This window comes from Corylus avellana, chromosome ca7 (genome assembly GCF_901000735.1).
Source record: "Corylus avellana chromosome ca7, CavTom2PMs-1.0".
Classification (NCBI taxonomy): domain Eukaryota; kingdom Viridiplantae; phylum Streptophyta; class Magnoliopsida; order Fagales; family Betulaceae; genus Corylus; species Corylus avellana.
The window spans coordinates 24,534,564-24,549,459 of NC_081547.1; positions in this window are offsets into that span (position 1 = coordinate 24,534,564).

Genomic DNA, 14,896 nt, shown 5'->3' on the forward strand with positions numbered 1-14,896 from the left:
TTGGGGGACATGCGCATGCATGCCATGATGCCACGCTCTCACTATCTACATAATCTCCTCAAACTACTATCAAATTGATAATGTCCTTCTCAAATTTTTCATTGTGACAATGTCCCTCCTAAACTACCAAAACATTGTCAATGTCCCCCTCAAGACTAACAAAAAGATCAAAATGCCCTTATAAATTAAAAAATAAAAATAAAAAAAACAAAAAATTTTAATTTCAAAAGAACAATTTTTTTTTAAAAAAAAAAAAAATTAATTTTTAAACAAAATTTTTTAATTTTTTATAAGAATTTTTTTTTAAATGAATATATTTTTTTTAAATGGAAATTTTTATTTTACAAAATTTATAAAACGAAATTTTTATAACAAAAAAAAAAATCGAAATTTTTTAATTTTTTTCTTATAAAATGGATGTTTTTTAAAATTTTTAATTTTCTACCCTTTGGATTTTTTTTTTAATTAGTTTTAGGTTTTTCTAGAAGTTTTATTATTTTTTGTTTTTATTTTATTAAGTGTAGTTTCGTCATTGGGGGGAGCATTGGCAATTTTTTGTAGTTTGATGAGGATATTGTCACAATTGAAAGTTTGGGGGGGACATTGTCAATTGTGTGGTAGTTTGAGGGAGTTATGTGGACTTTTTCCAACTAAAAAATATATAAATACAAAATCAGTTAATGTGGTTGTCTAGATTAAAAATTCATCTATGTGGTATAAAAACAAAAATAATACTAATTCAAAAATTATTGGGATAGGCCACAATAATAATTTAATTCCCGTAATCAAATTCCGTGAAAATAGTTTTCATTAGTGTATCACGTCATCACCAATAGAATGATGATATATGTCATTCTTATTTAAAAGTAAATAAATATATTAAATATATAAATCATTTTTAAATTTTTTTTTTAAAAAAAATGAGGGCGGGTGAGGGGTGGCCAACGATTTATTTGAATTAAAGATACTGTACGGGGAGCGGGAAAATATTGAGGGGGGAAAGTACTAGGCGAGAGCTGAGAAATCATAGGGAAAATTAAGCTCGCGCGTTAACGAAAATAATTTTGGTGCGCCTACTATCCAGGCGCCTAGATGACAAGCGTCCTTAATTAGGGGCGCTTACTAGCCAAGCGCACTTAATTAGGGGCGCCTAGCTGGCAGGCGCCCCTAATTAAGGGGGCCTAGATAGTAGGCGTCCCGAATTAAGGGCGCTTGCCAGCCAGACGCACTTAATTAACTAAATTGTGGTATGCCCTATTGGAATGTCCCTTTTTAAGGGGACGTTTTTATGCGCAAGCGTTACTAATTTTATTTTGGGTCGTTTAAAGGGACGTTTTATTAAAGCGCCTCTATTCCAAGTGTTAGTAAACCTTGTTTTTTTTTGTAGTGGATCGTGGATTTCACGACCTTAAGAATCGCTCTTAAGCTTATCTGGGTTAAGGAAGATTGGGAAACAGAGCGACAACATGAAAGCTCAAGGTGGCTATATCCTCCAAAGCTTGTGGCTTCACTATTCAGAATGGGATGTATTTAATAGGGGGGCTACCCTACTATCAGGTCTTGGTGTAAACCAACCATTTTATAGCATCCAATCACCATGTGACACATCATCAATATAAGAAAAATGAAAAAAATGAAAGTGAGACCAACCACACCAAATCAAAATGAGAAAAAGAAAAAGAAAAAAATTCCGTAGCCAGCGAGATCCAAGCTAGACCCACGCCCTGGGTCTGATTTCACAGCGACTTGGTTAACTTCCACTTGGCTCTTCATCTTTGTCAACCTCACCATCCTCACCTCGCATTTCGACTCTTAGAGAAAACCATAACAACAACAACAACAGCACCAACTCGCTCGACCGCTGTCTTTGATCGATTGAGTTAGGTCCTTCAACCTCGGTCTCTACAAGTTTGAGCAACCCAACACAGTCCCGGTCACAGAGTTTCTCCAACCCGTAGGGGCATAACGCTCCCTATATACAATATCATACACACAATTTGGGATTTTCTTCAACCCAAACTTTATGTATGCCATCTACAATAGCCTCTCTAGCGATTCTACGGGAGACATAATTCACATTCCTCTTAATATGTTCAATCCTCCTTTCTTTAATCCCATCGATTAAATGCCCAATCTTGCTCCAATTCTTTTTCACCAATTTGACTGCATTAACAATTTGTAGAGCTTCGCCCTCTAAGATTATATCAAAGAAGCACATCTCCCTGCATAGATCCACAGCTTATATAGTTGCCATCGTGTAGTACTACTCGCAAGTTCAAAAAAACAATTTCGTGTAGTACTACACGCTGCCAAAACATCTCTTATATGATCTCGTACAATGATACCAATCCCAATACGCTTATGATCTTTGTCAACCGCGGCATCCTGATTAACTTTGCACAAACCTAAGGTTGGTATTTGGCTTCGCCACTTATTTGTAGGTAGGGGTGGCAAAATGAGTACCTGACACGACCCGACTACCACCCGCGGGTACCCGTTACACGATTAGCCTATACCCAGACACGACCCGTTTAGCTAAATGGGTAATCGGGTTTGACACGATTATGACACGAAAATAGCCGGGTAACCCGACACGACCCGTTTTACCCGTTTAAAATAACTAGGTCTAATCGGGTAGATACGACCCGATTACCCTAAACTATAAAATTAAAAAATAAAATAAAATAAAATAAATAAAATTCAAAATTGTAATAATAATACTAATACAATAATACATCAATATAGTCAATGCAAAAAATTGAGTTCCAAGAGATTAAATGCTTTAATAAAGGATAAGAAAAAAATATATATATTGGAAAGTGACTGTAATTGACAAATTGTACTCCAAAAGAAATTACTAAACTCATAATTTCACCTAAACTTAAAAGTTAAAAGTTAAAACAAGTAAGTTCATTTATTAAAATAGTCCACTTATTATTTAGTCCCACATGTAACAAAAGTGTTAAAAAATTAATTTAAACAATGAAAATCATAGTTTTCTTGTTGGCTTTCTCTTTTGTTGGTAATTATGTATTAACTTATTTCTTGAAGCAGGCTTCCTTGTCCCCAAAGGCTGAGTTGAATGGTGTCTTAAAGCCTGTATCTTTAAAGTTCTTAAAGTCTGTAAGTTAGTAAATGTGAGGAGTCCGCAAGGCAGAAAAAAAGAGAGAAAAAAAAAATCCGGGTCAGGCGGGTCGCAAGGCAAAAAAAAAAAAAAAAAAAATCCGAGTCTGGCGGGTCGACCCGCCAGACACGAAATTTTCAGGTCTTAATCGGGTAGACCCGATTACGACCCGAACCCGATTAGCCCAAACCCAATACCTGTTTTTTCGTGTCGTGTTCGTGTCAGGTTCGCGGGTCGTGTCAAAATTGCCAGCCCTATTTGTAGGTATAATAAATAAATGGGGAAACTTCACTAAGCCCCCCCGAAGTTCCAGCCGATTTGACAAACACCCCCTGAATTACCAAAACTCTCACCTAAGTCTTGCAAATTATCGAGCCGAAATTGCCAAACGCTTCTAGAAGGGACTGCTCGTGCGAACCATCGTCTTCGTCGTTGGTGAACCATTCTAGCTGGAGTTTGGGTATCGATTTGCAACGGTTTAGTCAGAATCACATCTAAATCACTTGGGATCCACGATAATCAAGTAAGTTTCATTATCCCTAAAATATATATTTAGGGTTTGTATTAGAAACTTTTTGAGATTTGTGTTTGACCAACAATTTGTATTGGATGTTTGGGGGGTTTTGCATGTAACGCCTTTGTAATGGATTTTGTGGAGTTTTTAGTTTAGGGTATTATTTATTTGAAGTGGGTCATATTGTCGTCGTTTTTAAAATTTGTTTAGGGTGTTTGTCAGACAATGCGTTAAAAGTTGTCATATGTTTATGGTTTAGGGATCGTTGGTTTTTTTGAAAGTTGTTGTTCTTTTGTTTGATCTAGCTGTGGTCCCTTAGCTGCGACTTGTGTTGGACACGTGAGTAGCACTATGAGTTTTATACTATGAATAAAGTGGTCAAGTGGTCCCTTCCATTACATGTTCTTTATCATAGGATTTTTGGTTGCTGACCTTATAAGGAACAATTGTGCTTAATGTGTTGGCAGAGAGGTTCAATTGTTGTGGATTTGTTGTTTTTGGTTTATGGGTTATGTAGTCCTTTGGGTATAGGAAAAAACGGGACCACACTGCATAATTTGCAGCAGAATGTAGTATGTAGATTTGGTTTTGAAATTACTACTTAAACCTTGTGGTTTGTTCGTGGCTGCTATGAGTACAGGGTAAGATGGATAATTTTCTAAAATTGACAATTTTATTAAAAGTTGTGTTTGTGATATGAATTAGGATAAAATATATGCTTTAAGGTTGTTTTTACTTTGCTGAAATTGTGGGTTGGGTTGTTTTTACTTTGCTGAAATTTAGGGTTGGGTTGTTTTTACTTTGTTGAAATTGTGGGTTGGGTTATTTTTTTACTTTGCTGAAATCGTGGGTTGTATTGTTTTTACTTTGGTTAAATTTTTACTTTGCTGAATTTTACAACAATTATTGATTTGTTTAAAAAATTTCTTTTTAGTTTATTGCAAATGTCTAACTTTTTGTGTATAAATAAACCCTAAATATATGCTGTGATCAGTTAGGGTTGGATAGTTTTTTTACTTTGCTGAAATTGTGGGTTGTATTGTTTTTACTTTGGTTAAATTTTTACTTTGCTGAATTTTACAACAATTATTGATTTGTTTAAAAAATTTCTTTTTAGTTTATTGCAAATGTCTAACTTTTTGTGTATAAATAAACCCTAAATATATGCTGTGATCAGTTAGGGTTGGATAGTTTTTTTACTTTGCTGAAATTGTGGGTTGTATTGTTTTTACTTTGGTTAAATTTTTACTTTGCTGAATTTTACAACAATTATTGATTTGTTTAAAAAATTTCTTTTTAGTTTATTGCAAATGTCTAACTTTTTGTGTATAAATAAACCCTAAATATATGCTGTGATCAGTTAGGGTTGGATAGTTTTTTTACTTTGCTGAAATTGTGGGTTGTATTGTTTTTACTTTGGTTAAATTTTTACTTTGCTGAATTTTACAACAATGATTGATTACTTTAAAAAATTTCTTTTTAGTTTATTGTAAATGTCTAACTTTTTTGTGTATAAATAAACCCTAAATATATGTTATGATCAGTTAAGGTTGGGTAGTTTTTTTACTTTGCTGAAATTGTGGGTTGTATTGTTTTTACTTTGGTTAAATTTTTACTTTGCTGAATTTTACGACAATGATTGATTAGTTTAAAAAAATTCTTTTTAGTTTATTGCATCACAGCTTGTGAGAGTAGCAACTTCTGCAGCACATTCTGCAGGAAATGCACCTGCTGCCACCCAACTAGCCAAAACAGCATCACCTTATGCCTACAAACAAAATGTGAATAATTCTTCATATCCATGTAATTAAGAAGGAGAAAAAAATATAGAGGCCTAATTGTATACCTAACTTGTAGGCATCTACCATTTTTGGGAACAAAAAAAAAAAGAACCCTAGCATTGGCAACAAAGACGAGAGCAGGTGGTAGGCTGAGGGAACATATTAGAAGTGGAAGAGAACTTGCCAACAAGCAAAAGCTTATTGCTGATCTAACTGGCAGCGCTACTGGGCCACCACCAATTCCAGGTGGTGGAGCATTATACTCTTTGGGTCCTCCCAGAGTTGGCGGTATGACATTTATAAGGGATAGCTGCTAACTATCCGCCAGGTTTTGATGAACATGTTCGAAGAATTGACAAAGGGAAGAAGAAAATGCATGGACCATGAATGTTTTGTGTGAACGTGTGGTTGTGTAACTTTTTGTGTTGGGGGTGGTCTGTAAACATTGTAAACCCTAAACTTTATTAGAACTTGTAGCTGTTTGAGGTATTTTGTAAACATTGTAATGGTTGACCTCTAACGACTTATAGCTGTTTGGTGTCAACTTTATTTTGTGTTTGACCACTTATGGCTTGTAACTGTTTTGGCTATTTTTGTAAACAATGTAATGGATGAATTGTAGATGGTTGTCATGTAGCTATTATATCTATTTGGGCTATTTTTGTAAGCAATGTAATAGATAAATTCTAGATGGTTATCATGTAGCTATTGTAACTGTTTGGGCTATTTTTGTAAACAATGTAATGGATGAATTCTAGATGGTTGTTATATAGCTGTTTGGTGTCAACTTTATTTTGTGTTTGACCACTTACAGCTTGTAAGTATTTGGGGTATTGTGTAAACATTGTAATGGATGAATTGTAGATGATGGTCATGTATTTTTGACAACATTTAGATAAATTGAATACTTTTGGATTTGGATTTGGGTATAATTTCTTAAATAGTTGTGACTATCTATATATAATGTTTGCTATGATTTTGATAGTTTGATTAGTTTAGAAGTGCTTATACATTTAGTGTTCTTGTGGTATTAATTAGGTTAAATTGAGTACATGTGGATGATGTAACTTTTGGATTTAAATTGAATTCAATTGAGTTAAATTGACAACATTTGGCCAATGTTTTATTTCCCAAGCTGAACGTAACACAACATCAAGCAATAAGATAAATTGCGGTCACAAGGGGGTTGAAAAATGTAGTAAACAAATCCATTTGGATACTTGTAAAATTGTACCAAGAAAATTCATACAAACCATACCAAATATTATACAATAGTTGGGTACAAAAAACTTACTCATATGGTCAATTGATACAAGTCTGATACAAATAAAGACAACAAAATGTCATTTTCAGCTGCTTAACATCAGCTTTGATGCAAGTCCATTAGAAAAAGGAAAACACAACAATACAACAACAAGACACCAACAACATGCAAGTGCAACTCGAAACTTCAGCTGCATCGAACGATACTTATTCTCAACCCTTTCAAGTTTAAGTGCAAAATTAGCAACATCAACTTCAATTTTTGACTTGTACTCGGCAAGTTCAATCTTGCATTTGAAGACTTCCATTGCCCTTTCGGACTTCAAATTGTGTTGCCACGCTAACAACATCGACATCACTCGATCACCGCACACAAAATTTCTGGTTCAACCAATTTAAAAAAATTTCAACCACGATTTGTTTCATTCTGGATAATCACACAAATTAGGATTTAATCCATTATTAAAGGATTTAGGCATAACGGGATGAGCAGCAAATTTCTGTGAAAAAAAATATAAATTCTCAAACACATCTTACCATATAATTTACATAGGCATAAAACATTTTGGCATGATTTTTAGTTGTTGATGCAGTTTTGACAACGGTTTTGCTCCTACATTTGCAAATTGGATAGCTCAATTCTGAATCGCTTACCTCACCCTCGGAGTGCTCCATCTTTAACTGTCGTCACCTCGCCGGTACTGGATAGTGAGTAATTTTGCCGGTGGATGATTTTTGCCGGTCCTGGGCCTCGTCGTCATGTGGGATTCTTCGCCATTGGAAGTTAGTTCCTCAGCTTTCTTTCTAAGGCTTCGAATCGATGGCTGGAACCCTAAACCATCAGCTTCGACATTTTTTCCTCAGGCTTCGATGGTGGGTCTTCAGCTTCTAGTTGGAGTGGCTTGGACGAGTGAGTGAGAAGTTTTGTAATGGTGAGGGTGAGTGAGGGTTAGTAAGAATGAGGAGGGCAAAATGAGTAAGCTAGCTGAAAAAGACCACATGAAAATCACGTGAGGGCCCTTCCGTTAGGGTTTGAAGATTCATATGGACGAAAGGGTCTTAGATGAGAGAAAACCAAAGTTTAGGAGGCCTAAGTGAGAGTTTTGGTAATTCAGGGAGTGTTTATCAAATCGGCAAGAACTTCATGAGAGCTTAGTGAAATTTTCCCAAAATAAAGAGAGAGAGAGAGCCCGTGAATTTCACAACTTTAAGAGTTGCTCTGGGTTGAGGAAGATTAAGAAACATGGGTGAATAAGGTATTTAGTTAGAGAATAACTTATACAGAGAGGTTGCACAAAAGGTGAGTTTTGTGCAACCAATCAGAGGTTGACACCTAAGCCAAACTTACCAAACTTAAGTTTTTTTTTTTTTAAAAAAAAAAGCTTAACTACACCAAATTATATCACATATAAAGTAAAAAATTAATTGTTTATAAAAAATAAAAATAAAAACAGAATTGAACGGGGGTGGCTGGCTGGCCACCCCTTCAATTCATATATATATATATAAAGAAAATAGAGAATGAAATATACAATATTTTAGAGTTTACATTTTTATAACTAAAGTTGGCTAAAATGCATGGCATTATTAGAAATACTCTAGAGAAATAGTTTGGACGTGAGAGAGTTTTAAAAAAGAAAAGACAGTTTAAAAATATGTTTTTTTTTTTTTTTTTTTTTTTTTTTTTACATGTTCACGCAAGAAGTGAGAAGATGATTTAAACTAGTGACATCCGCGTCATTAGGCATTGTGTCAGTGGATTGAGCTACCTCATATTAAACCTGAATCGGTATTTTAACCTATTCCGTAGCATATATACTAACATCATGTCGGCATTTACAATAGGCTCTTTATATTCAGTTTTTCTTTTTCTTTTATAAAAATCTAACAAAATTCATAAAAACATCAATTTAACAAGCTCCATTATTTACTTTGTATTTAACCATTGTCATACATTCTAAGAGTCAAAAAGCTAAAGTTTAATAATTCTTTAATCTTATTTTAGGGATAAATGACCAACAGCAAAAGAAGAGTAACGAGTTTGTTGTTGCAAAAGTAGAGGGTGTATCTGTATCTTCTAAATCTCAGAACCCAAAGAGAGAGAGAGGAGAGAGAGAGAGAGCTTTAAGCTATATGCCTTGAAATGTATATGTTCAAGGTGCAAAATTAGCTAATGGAAGCCTCGGCTTTTCAGCATCCCGGGAGAGAAAAACATAGGGCTTCAATCCATCCTCTAATTAAGAAGCATGAAAAACAGAGAAAAATCCTACCTTCAAGTTAAGCCCTCAAAGGGCTTCAACCCATCAAAGAAGCTTCGATGTGCTTGAGACTAGCGCGCATAACAGATTAAAAGAAAGAATGAATTTTGAATAAAAATCTCAGAAGAAAGACTCAAAGAATCATTTCGTCACCGATTCCCATCTTTTTTCTCACTCACCCGAAAAAATTCTTTTACTTATCCGAGCTTGAATGTGAATTTTTTACTTCTAAAATTGCAATAGTGCCGAGGCCCTGAATTTGGGCAGTGGACGAGGACGCCATTTGGGCAAATTGGTGGTGGTAAATTGGGGAATTGGATTAGGGCCAAGCCACCCCTATTATATTCAGTGGTGGCTGATCCACCCTCTAGGAGTGCATGGGATGGCCGGCTCTGCTGCTCCCTGCTACCCATGGGTGGTTCCACCCTATTTTATTTTTTTATTTTTTATTTTTATTTTAATTTATTTTTTTATTTTTTTAAAAAAAAATTAGAGATATTTTTGTCATAATAAACATTTTATAGGGGCAATTTTGTCATTTTTCTAGCATTAGGGGCACATTGTTATTGTTTTGGTAGTTTTTGGAGTAAATTGTTGCAATTGATAGTTTAAAAGGGAAATTGACATATTGTCATTGGAGTGATAGTTTGAGGGGTTAAGAGGACTTTACCCTATAAAATAGAATAGAGATTTCTGGCTGCCTCAAGCGTCAGACATTTTATTTTATTTTTTGTAAATTGAAGAAGAGAGATATTAAAGGGAAATCCAAATTTGAGGTATTAGCACCAAATTTGAGGCATTAGCACCAAATTTATGATGATCGAATCCCTTTTGAGTGATACCATCCCTAAAGGGTTAACCTTTCATCCATAGATTTTAGTTTTGAATCAAAAAATAAGTTTTAAGGCATTAGAAACTAAATATTAACTCATAAAAATTTAACTAACAAAAAAAAAAAAATTGTATTATTATTATTTTTTTAATATATGTCCGACGCTAGGCTGCCAAAATTTGGCAGCCGCATAGCATGACTCTATAAAGAGTTGGGATTTTCGGCAACCTGGGGTCATCCCAACGTCTGCCAAAATCTGACGTGGCCAATTTCTTTTTAAAAAAAAAAAAAAAAAAAAAAATTGAACAAGAGATATATTAAAGAAAACTTCAAATTTGAAGTATTAACACTAAATTTAAGGTATTAGCACTAAATTTAAGGCATTAGCACCAAATTTAGGATGATCGAAATCCTTTTGGGTGATACAATCCCTAAAAGGTTAACCTTTCACACCTAAATTTTAGTTTTTAATTCAAAAATAAGTTTTGAAGCATTAATAATTTAATTAACAAAAAAAAAAAATTATTATTATTTTTTAATATATGTTCTACGCTAGAGGCAGCCGCATAGCAGGACTTCTCTATAAAATATGAAAGTTTTAAAACATCCGTTGCTCTTAGAATTCCGAAAGTTGGGTTGGTCCCTGAGCCCAAAAAATGTGATTGCTCATTTACAATGGTCCGCCAATGGAGTTGGATTCAGAACAATCGGTTATAGTGGTATGAAAGAATTTGAGATGAAAGAATTCAGTCAAAGAATTTGAGATGAAAGAATTTGGAGTTAGGAAGAGTATATATTGACTGAATTGTTTTTGGGTGGTGGGATGACACGTGTTTTAATGATGAGCTGGGTGCCTAGTGAAATTTTGTTTTCTAGTCAACCTTTGCGGGTGCCAAGGTTGATGCCAGACAAAGCCGTGAAGGTCTAGACGTGAACCTAAAGATAAATGTATTTGAAAAATCTAAAGATTGGTCATTCTTTGCCATCGGACAAAAAATTTACGCCATTACCTAAGTTAACAATGCTTTGGGTGTAATCGCTTACGCCATTACCTAAGAATGACCCGCAACTTTCCATTACGTAATCGCTTTCACGGTCGGAGGATGACGTTCTTTGCTTTCTAGACTGGAATGGCCGAAAAGCCTTCAAAAAGCCCCAAAAACAATTCTGGAACGGGCCATAAAATATCCACTTGTCCAAAAACAATTCGGTATCCCAAAATTTTATTGACGTGGTAAAATGCTACGGCAAAAAAATTTTGACCAAAAATTTTTGACGTGGTAAATTTCACCACGTCAATAAATTTATTGATGTGGTGAAAATCACCACGTCAAAAAAAAATTTTGAATTTTTTAACACTCACCTTTTTAACCATTGAGACACGTAAGAAAGATTTTTCTGACGTGTCAGTACCATTGACACGTCAAAAACTTGAATTTTTTAACACTCACCTTTTTAACCATTGAGACACGTAAGAAAGATTTTTCTGACGTGTCAGTACCATTGACACATCAGAAATCAATGGTAAAAAAAAAAAAAAAAAATTCACCAGCCCATCATTAAAACACGTGTCATCCCACCACCCAAAAACAATTCAGTCAATATATACTCTTCCTAACTCCAAATTCTTTCATCTCAAATTCTATGAGCACCAAAATCTGCCTATCAAAAGACCAGGGTCTGTTGTTGATCCCCTTGTCCGTCCAGAGCCTTCCTACTAAGCACCGGTTCCCCTGTGACTTTGCTACGGCTACTTCATTATCATCTATCAAGATCCCAACCTTTTCCTTTTCCGTTAGGGAAATCCTGTTGCACAATTGCTCCAACTCCTTTTCCATCATCCCCCAAAACCTCCACGACTGTACAACAGCAGGAGACTAAAACCTCTACTCACCCATTGCAGTTTGAGGCCTCCTACTCGGTCTGAAACAGCTCAAAGAAGTCTTTTACAGCTCTCTTTGGTACGATATGGAAGGTGTGGGGAATCCTACTCGGTCTCCGGCGGGTCCTTCGGGCTCCACAAGCGATAGTTCTTTTTGGATCAATTTCTTCATGGACCTGCTAATTGCGATCGTATCGACTGTCATCGGTACATGTCTTGGTAGAATTCTGTCGAGGAAGCGGAGGAAATTCTTCAAGCAACAAGGTCATGATGAACCACTGCCGCTGCCTGTTACAGCACCACCACCGCCACCTATTGCATCACTGCCGAAACTTTATGCACCAGGATTGTAATTTCCGCTTCATGAGGCGTAATTCACTACAGATTGAGCTACCCCTTATGGACTATTAATGTTGTTTGTTATTGAGGATTGAATTTCTGCATTTAATTATTTTGTTTATCCTATAACAAAAATATGATTATTATTAAGTCGGCTTTAGATTTGGTTATCCTATGCATTTGTTTGGTTCGGATTATGCACCTTTTAAAGGATTATATATGGGAGTAAAAGGATTCTGTGGCCTCCATCGGGAGTAAAGGATTTTAGGGCAGGAACTTGAGTCTTTTTCTTTTTTTTTGTTCTTTCTTTTTTTTTTTGTTCTTTCTAATTCAGGAACTTGAGTCTTTTTTCTTGTTTTTTTTTTTATAATTCAGGAACTTGAGCCTTTAATCACACCGGTACGTGCTTGTATTCTTGTAAGAATGCAACCCCGTTGGGCCGTTGAAGACCCGAATAATGGCCCAATTTTGGCCTTTAACTTATTTTCGATCCAAGGCCAACCACTATAACCGATTGTTCTGAATCCAACTCCATTGGTGGACCATTGTAAATGAGCAATCACATTTTTTGGGCTCAGGGACCAACCCAACTTTCGGAATTCTAAGAGCAACGGATGTTTTAAAACTTTCATATTTTATGGAGAAGTCCTGCTATGCGGCTGCCTCTAGCGTAAGACATATATTAAAAAATAATAATTTTTTTTTTTTTTGTTAATTAAATTATTAATGCTTCAAAACTTATTTTTGAATTAAAAACTAAAATTTAGGTGTGAAAAGGTTAACCTTTTAGGGATTGTATCACCCAAAAGGATTTCGATCATCCTAAATTTGGTGCTAATGCCTTAAATTTGATGCTAATGCCTTAAATTTAGTGCTAATACCTTAAATTTAGTGTTAATACTTCAAATTTGAAGTTTTCTTTAGTATATCTCTTGTTCAATTTTTTTTTTTTTTTTTTTTTTTTAAAAAAAAAGAAATTGGCCACGTCAGATTTTGGCAGACGTTGGGATGACCCCAGGTTGCCGAAAATCCCAACTCTTTATAGAGTCATGCTATGCGGCTGCCAAATTTTGGCAGCCTAGCGTCGGACATATATTAAAAAAATAATAATAATAATACAATTTTTTTTTTTTGTTAGTTAAATTTTTATGAGTTAATATTTAGTTTCTAATGCCTTAAAACTTATTTTTTGATTCAAAACTAAAATCTATGGATGAAAGGTTAACCCTTTAGGGATGGTATCACTCAAAAGGGATTCGATCATCATAAATTTGGTGCTAATGCCTCAAATTTGGTGCTAATACCTCAAATTTGGATTTCCCTTTAATATCTCTCTTCTTCAATTTACAAAAAATAAAATAAAATGTCTGACGCTTGAGGCAGCCAGAAATCTCTATTCTATTTTATAGGGTAAAGTCTTCTTAACCCCTCAAACTATCACTCCAATGACAATATGTCAATTTCCCTTTTAAACTATCAATTGCAACAATTTACTCCAAAAACTACCAAAACAATAACAATGTGCCCCTAGTGCTAGAAAAATGACAAAATTGCCCCTATAAAATGTTTATTATGACAAAAATATCTCTAATTTTTTTTAAAAAAAAAATAAAAAATAAAAAATAAATTTTTTTTTTAAAAAATTAAATTTAAAAAAATAAAAAAATAAAATAGGGTGGAACCACCCATGTGTAGCAGGGAGCGGCAGAGCCGGCCATCCCATGCACTCCTAGAGGGTGGATTGGCCACCACTGAATATAATAGGTGTGGCTTGGCCCTAATCCAATTCCCCAATTTACCACCAGCAATTTGCCCAAATGGCGTCCTCGTCCACTGCCCAAATTCAGGGCCTCGGCACTATTGCAATTTTAGAAGTAAAAAATTCACATTCAAGCTCAGATAAGTAAAAGAATTTTTTCGGGTGAGTGAGAAAAAGATGGGAATCGGTGACGAAATGATTCTTTGAGTCTTTCTTCTGAGATTTTTATTCAAAATTCATTCTTTCTTTTAATCTGTTATGCGCGCCAGTCTCAAGCACATCGAAGCTTCTTTGATGGGTTGAAGCCCTATGTTTTTCTCTCCCGGGATGCTGAAAAGCCGGGGCTTCCATTAGCTAATTTTGCACCTTGAACATATACATTTTAAGGCATATAGCTTAAAGCTCTCTCTCTCTCTCCTCTCTCTCTCTCTTTGGGTTCTGAGATTTAGAAGATACAGATACACCCTCTACTTTTGCAACAACAAACTCGTTACTCTTCTTTTGTTGTTGGTCATTTATCCCTAAAATAAGATTAAAGAATTATTAAACTTTAGCTTTTTGACTCTTAGAATGTATGAAGCATGTATGACAATGGTTAAATACAAAGTAAATAATGGAGCTTGTTAAATTGATGTTTTTATGAGTTTTGTTAGATTTTTAGAAAAGAAAAAGAAAAACTGAATATAAAGAGCCTATTGTAAATGCTGACATGCTGTTAGTATATATGCTACGGAATAGGTTAAAATACCGATTCAGGTTTAATATGAGATAGCTCAATCCACTGACACAATGCCTAATGACGCGGATGTCACTAGTTTAAATCCTCTTCCCACTTTTTGCGTGGACATGTAAAAAAAAAAAAAAAAAAAACATATTTTTAAACTGTCTTTTCTTTTTTAAAACTCTCTCACGTCCAAACTATTTCTCTAGAGACATTTTAGCCAACTTTACTTATAAAAATGTAAACTCTAAAATATTGTATATTTCATTCTCTATTTTCTTTATATATATATATATATATATGTGTGTGTGTGTGAAAATTGATATGAATTGAAGGGGGGGCCGCCCTTCAATTCTGTTTTTATTTTTGTTCTTTATAAATAATTAATTTTTTTATTTCATATTTGATATAATTAGTGTAGTT